This window comes from Portunus trituberculatus, chromosome 43 (assembly GCF_017591435.1).
Source record: "Portunus trituberculatus isolate SZX2019 chromosome 43, ASM1759143v1, whole genome shotgun sequence".
NCBI classification, from domain to species: Eukaryota; Metazoa; Arthropoda; class Malacostraca; order Decapoda; family Portunidae; genus Portunus; species Portunus trituberculatus.
In genome coordinates, this window is record NC_059297.1 from 19406690 (window position 1) to 19414243 (window position 7554).

Genomic DNA, 7554 nt, shown 5'->3' on the forward strand with positions numbered 1-7554 from the left:
CTTTCACTATCAATTTCTGCAACATTCGTGGCCTTCGTTCTAATTTTCAATCTGTGGAACACCACCTCTCCTCTACTAAACCTCATCTTCTCTTCCTAACCGAAACACAGTTGTCTGTGACTACTGACAGCAGCCCCTTTTCTGTTCCCTCCTACTTGCTCTATCCTCATTTTCAATCCAAAGCTGGATGTTGCGCATACGTGCGTAACGACACCACTTGCTCTCGTGCCCACAATCTTGAATCTTCAGAATTTTCTACCATCTGGCTAAGACTTCAATGTCACTCTCTAACTAAATTCATCTGTGCTGTATACCTCTCACCTAATTCCTCTGACTATGTAAAATTCTTTGACTATTTGACTTCCAAGGTGGAGCACATCTTATCTCACTTTCCTTTTGCTGAGATCTCCATTTTAGGGATTTCAATGTTCACCACCAGCTTTGGCTTTCATCTTCTTTCACTGACCAACCTGGTGAACAAACCTTCAACTTTGCTATCCTTCATGACCTAGAGCAGCTAGTGAAGTTCCCTACCCGTATTCCTGACCGCCTTGGAGACACGCCCAACATTCTTGATCTTTTCCTAACCTCCAACCCTTCTGCTTACTCTGTTAAACTTTCCTCTCCGTTGGGCTCCTCCGACCACAATCTAATTTCCGTTACCAGTTCTATCACTCCAGTGCAGCCTCAGGACCCGCCTAAGCGGAGGTGCTTCTGGCATTTTAACTCTGCTAAGTGGGAGGAACTAAGGCAGTACTATTCTGATTTCCCTTGGGATGATTATTGTTTTCATGTCAGAGATCCTTCTCTTTGTGCCGAGCGCATAACAGAGGTGATTATCTCTGGCATGGAGCTATACATTCCTCATACTTTCTCTAACCCTAAAGCTAAAAAGCCTTGGTTTAACTCTGCTTGTTCTCGTGCTGTCAATGATAGAGGCGGCTCACAAACGGTTCCGTAGCCATCCAACTGCTGAAACTCATGCCCTATATATTTCTGCCCGTAATCATGCCAAATCTATTCTCCAACTTACTAAAACTCTTTCATCAATAGAAAATGTCAAAGTCTTTCCAATTCTAACTCCTCTCGAGATTTCTGGCATCTAGCCAATAATATCTCTAACAACTTTACTTCTTCGTCTTTCCCTCCTTTACTTCATCCAGATGGCTCTACAGCTGTCTCTTCTTTTCTAAAGCTGAACTCTTCGCTCAAACCTTTGCTACCAACTCAACTTTGGATGATTCTGGGCATATTCCTCCTACTCCTCCACCCTCTGACTACTTCATCCCTAAAATTAAAATTCTTTATAAAGACGTTTTCCTGGCCCTCTCTGGCCTTGATTCTCGGAAGGCTTACGGTCCGGATGGAGTCCCTCCTGTTGTTCTCAAAAACTGTGCTTCCGAACTCGCTCACTGCCTGGTCAAACTCTTTCATCTGTGTCTCTCTACTTCTATTTATCCTTCTTGCTGGAAGTTTGCTCACATTCAACCTGTCCCTAAAAAAGGTGACCACTCCAATCCTTCTAACTACCGCCCTATAGCTTTGATTTCCTGCCTTTCTAAAGCCTTTGAGTCTATCCTTAATAGGAAGATAATGAGGCATCTATCAGCTCACAACCTTCTCTCTGATTGCCAGTATGGTTTCCGTAAAGGCAGATCTACTGGTGATCTTCTTACTTTCCTAACTGAATCTTGGTCATCCTCTTTTAGGGACTTCGGTGAAACCTTTGCTGTCGGCCTTGACATATCGAAAGCCTTCGATAGAGTCTGGCACAAATCTTTAATTTCTAAACTACCCTCCTACGGATTCTATCCTTCTCTCTGTACCTTCATCTCCAGTTTCCTTTCCGATCGTTCTATTGCTGCTGTAGTAGACGGTCACTGTTCTTCCCTAAAACTATCAACAGTGGTGTTCCACAGGGTTCTGTCCTATCACCCACTCTCTTTCTATTATTCATCAATGATCTCCTAAATCTGACTCAATGCCCTATCCACTCCTATGCTGATGATACCACCCTGCATTATTCAACAGCGTTCAACAGACGCCCAACCCAACAACAATTAAATGACTCAAGGCGAGATGCTATAGGACGCCTAACTTCTGATCTTTCACTTGTTTCTGATTGGGGCAGAAAACCTGGTTTTGTTCAATGCCTCAAAAACTCAATTTCTACAACTATCTACTCGACATAACCTTCCAGACAACTATCCTCTCTTCTTCAATAACACTCAACTTCCCTCTCCTCTACATTAAACACACTCGGTCTATCCTTCACTAAAAATCTAAACTGGAAATTTCACATCTCTACTCTTGCTAAATCAGCTTCCAAGAAGTTAGGTGTCCTATGGCGTCTTCGTCCATTTTCTCTCCCTCCCAGCTGCTTGCTCTGTACAAGGGCCTTATCCGCCCGTGTATGGAGTATGGCTCTCATGTCTGGGGGATCCACACACAGCTTTACTAAACAAGGTGGAATCTAAAGCTTTTCGTCTTATCAACTCTTCTCCTCTAACTGACTGTCTTGATTCTTTAAGTCACCGCCGCAATGTTGCATCTTTATCTGTCTTCTACCGCTGTTTTCATGCTGTCTGCTCTTCTGAACTTGCTAACTGCATGCCTTCCCCCTCCTGCGGCCTCGCTGCACAAGACTCTCTACTTCTTCTCATCCCTATTCTGTCCATCTTCCTAATGCAAGAGTTAACCAGTATCTTCACTCCTTCATTCCCTACACTGGTAAACTCTGGAACTCTCTACCTGTGTCTGTATTTCCACCTGCCTATGACTTAAACTCTTTCAAAGAGGAGTGTCAAGACACCTCTTACGTTAACTGGACCCTCCTTTTAGATTTTTTGTTTTTCTCTTTCTACTTTTCTCTTAACAGGGCCTGGCAACCAGCGGGATTTTTTTTTCCAACACTTTGTTTGCCCTTGGCCAGTGCCCTTGTAATGTAAAAAAAAAAAAAAAAAAAAATATATATATATATATATATATATATATATATATATATATATATATATATATATATATATATATATATATATATATATATATATATATATATATATATATATTGTCCACAGTCAGCCGACGGAGAAAATATGTGTGTGTGTGTGTGTGTGTGTGTGTGTGTGTGTGTGTGTGTGTGTGTGTGTGTGTGTGTGTGTGTGTGTGTGTGTGTGTGTGTGTGTGTGTGTGTGTGTGTGAGGGTGCGTCTGTCCGTCTTTCTACGTATGTCTGTCCGTCAACCCTCATGAAATTAACTTAGCTTCTCCCATTAAGGCCCCACAATTGCCACCACCACTGCGGCTTCTGCTATGACTGCGCCGCAGCCACCCAGCTGATGCAATGTTATCTTTTTCCCACCCTTTCCACTTTTTTCCTTCCTATCTGGTGTCAACTGGGCGTGGCTGCGGCAAGAGCAGCTCAAAACATTAGCTTCTCGACAAAGGTGCAGCAGAGAAACCATTTCACAGGCTATAGAAGCAATATCGTAAGAGAATTTTTGCTATCAAAGAAAATTGGGATCATATTCCTGTCGCAAAGTTTTATCCACATGAAAATAGAAGAAATCGAGGTACAAGTCAGAAGAAAACGAAAATATTAGAAGAACGGAAGTGGAGAAAAGAAGGGTAGAAGAAAGACATATTTAGATGCATGAGTAAGATCATGGACAAAATAAATATTTCAGACTCGTTTCCTTGCTTGCGCAACATTTCTCCCATCCATTTCAGAGAAGCAGCCGGACCGGAAGAGTCCCGCCTGGAGGCTTCTCTTACCCAGTTAAGGTTTCAGAAAAGGAGAGGTATGTACAACGCGACCTATCTGTCCATCCTGATTAGTGACGTTTACAGACGTGCTTCTTGCTTCTGTGTGTAGCACGTCCTCTTGTCTCTGAGTTTGGAAGTAAATTTGTTATAGCCTTTATTGCAGCAATAAAGTAATTTCTTTATAAAATTAGGTAATCAATACTGAATACTCTGTCATTTCTGACTCTTCAACAATGAATGATAATGATTCATTAACGTTTACATTCAACTTTTCAAGTGAAACATTCGAATATGTACTAATGCTTAAATTCCATGATGGACTCAACCTTTGAATCTGGTAAATAGTGATGAGCATACAATAGTAAGGAGCGATGAGGAGAGGTTTACAAGTACACTTTACGTAGACCACACCTGCCTGGGTTGTATGTTTAAAAAACAGGATTGGAAGGAAAAGGCTTGGTTATTCACCTTGTAACTTAATAATTCTCTCTCTCTCTCTCTCTCTCTCTCTCTCTCTCTCTCTCTCTCTCTCTCTCTCTCTCTCTCTCTCTCTCTCTCTCTCTCTCTCTCTCTCTCTCTCTCTCTCTCTCTCTCTGAAAACAAACCTTCAAGTAAGAAATAAAGAGCAGAGGAGGCAGAAAGGAAAGAAGACACACGACTGCCACCACACACACACGTATCTCCCCATTGCCAGTGTGACAAATTAAGGCGGAGCGGAGCGACTTTTCCTCTTATTCCTTAAGGGACAGACCTGTCAAGAAGCGGAGGTGGATGGAAACATGGAAAGTATGTGTGGTGACGGTGGTGCGCAGGGATAGTTCCAGGGCCCATGAGAAGAGCGTTTAGAGAAAGGAGTGAATAGAGAAAAAAATATACGTGCAAGGTAAGTTTAATGATTATCAGAATAGAGTGACTATAAGCTGAATGTGAGGGTGAAGACTGGAATGTGTTTCTTTTTTTATGTTAAAGCCTATAGTGCCTGTAGGTATATTTGAACAGTATGTATGGGAAGCGCTGTTCAGCTTCCACCCATTAATGGCGCAGGCAATTATATTTACAGTGATACCCATATCAGGGCCCATATTACCACCTAAGCGCATCTTTAGTGTAACCACCTAGAACCTGGGTATCATGGTGATATGTAGGTAACTTTAAACCACTTAACAAATGACAGATTCAAGGCGGTACTTGGTGGGATTCCAACCAACGCGTGGATTTCTGCCCGATCCCACACTCACCACTTTATCCACTACGCCACTGCCTCCACAGTGAGGGGAATGATCTCGTGTGTGTGTGTGTGTGTGTGTGTGTGTGTGTGTGTGTGTGTGTGTGTGTGTGTGTGTGTGTGTGTGTGTGTGTGTGTGTGCGCGCGCGCGCTTCCGCATGAATGAAAGAACGAAAAATAGGTGAAAGTAAAAGGCTGGCGGAATACAGTAATGTGGTGTTCTTTTACGGAGTCTGGGTCTTAGCCGGGAGTGGATGTAGAAGCGAATTTTTTTATGAGAGGAGAGTTCAGGTAGGTACACACACACACACACACACACACACACACACACACACACAGAGAGAGAGAGAGAGAGAGAGAGAGAGAGAGAGAGAGTTTTAGTTTGTCGCTGGAAGTGGGATATGTGGAGGAGGCAGAGGTGAAAGAATATATGTGGGATGTATGGTATGGGAATGGGCTAAGGAAGGACGGAGGTACGGTAGGAGAGAAGGGGAAAATGAAGAGATATAGAACAATGTGGTATAGAGGGAGAACCGTCTAAAGACAAACGGAGATGATAGGAGACAGAATACGGGGAATAGATGTGAGATAAGATAATGTTACGGAATGATAAAGGAGTATGAATGCTGGTGGTGAAAGGCATCAGGGTAAAGTCATATAGATGGATATTTCGAAAGTATGGGATACTCAACCATGAAAGTATGGTGATTGTTAGGGTGAAGTGAAGGATGGTATGTAGACGAGGGAATGGACTGTTCATTTCTTCCCTGTGACTAGAACTGGGGCGGTGAAATAAGGGAGTCCTCTGATGACTGTGCTAGACTCAAAGCTATGGTTAGCGTGACGCCGCAGGGCAAGTGCGACAACAGCGTCCATATAAATTATAGTTCGTGCCATTGTGAATTATAGAACAAATGGATTTGAACATTCAAAGAACATAGACACTGAAATATGATAAGAATCATTATAGTGAAAATCAGTTATTAATTTCGTAAGTTTAAAGGATTCTCTTTAATTAAGAATAATTAATGTAATATTCGTTAAAGAATACTTTCTAAATACCACTATGTACATTATTTAACATCTAGTTGAAAGCATATATAGTGCGACTCTTTATTCATTTGTATATTTTATCTATTTGTTTTATTTGTACTTTGAAAGCAGGAGCATATTTCTGTTTTCTCTGCTCGTGAGATTCAAATTACTAGTACATATTTTCAAATATATGCTTCGGCAAATGATACTAATATATTTCATAACCCTTTCAAGTACCCTTCGAGTATTGTGAATTACACAGCTATACATTTTCTTTAAGAGACACTGCAAGATCTCGACATGTTGAATAATGTTTCACTAACTCACATTCTATACCAGAAAAAAAGTGTGTGTGTGTGTGTGTGTGTGTGTGTGTGTGTGTGTGTGTGTGTGTGTGTGTGTGTGTGTGTGTGTGTGTGTGTTATTTTAATTTGTGAACCAACACACAATCTAGAGAGAGAGAGAGAGAGAGAGAGAGAGAGAGAGAGAGAAATTCATACTCATATAATCCTCTTTCAAAGAAGTATACTAAATGACCATGTTTATAAAATATATGAGAATTAATACTAATTTTGAATCTCATAGATTATAACCTCAACACACCTCGCCCCATAACATCTTCCCTTGCCTCGAGAGGTTGAGTAATAGCAGATGCAGCGTCAGGAACAGATACGACTCAAAATTGTTTGTTAAGGATATCTCTCATCGCTGTATATATTGTGAAAGTGACTTACGGGACCACTTGTTATCCTTAAACCATGCACGCTTTCTCCTAGGTGAGTGGCTCAATACAACGACAAATTACATAACTTTATATCACATCTCGGTGCAGCGTTGCACAATCAGTGAAGTCAAGTAAGATATAACATTCGCTTCTACTGAGTATTGCTTTTTCATTTAATCTCAAGGCCACTGACAGTCTTATCATCAACTTGACAATTAAAAACATTTTTTTTTAAACTGATTGACTGCAAGAAGTAAATAATATTGACCTACACGAAACAGTTCTTGAAATATGGAAAATCGGTGGATTCTTAAGAGATTCTCCGTATCTAACGGTGACGAGCTTGAAAAATAAGTGTCTTGTTTTACTCGACTACTGACCGTGAATGACTATCTGAGTGCCGATGTGCCAGTCATAAAACATATATCAGGATAAAATTAACACATAAAGAGCGATCGCATCGGACAAATGGAGGGCTATATAAATTTGCAGTGCAAATCAAATATTTTTTAAGCATGGTTTCAATTAACTCATACAATTTTACTGGAGGACATCATTAATGTAAATGAATGGCCTGTAATCCATGTGCCAATTTTGTTTGAAAAGAAACGAAAAGATTACCTGAAATGTATTTTTCTACAATTTTTTTTCCATTGTATTCAAAAGTATTTAAGTAGTAATGTCATGCAGCAGTAGAGGAAACCTAGAGAACAAAAGCGAGAGCACAGTGGTGACAACTAGTAGTAATATATATATATATATATATATATATATATATATATATATATATATATATATATATATAT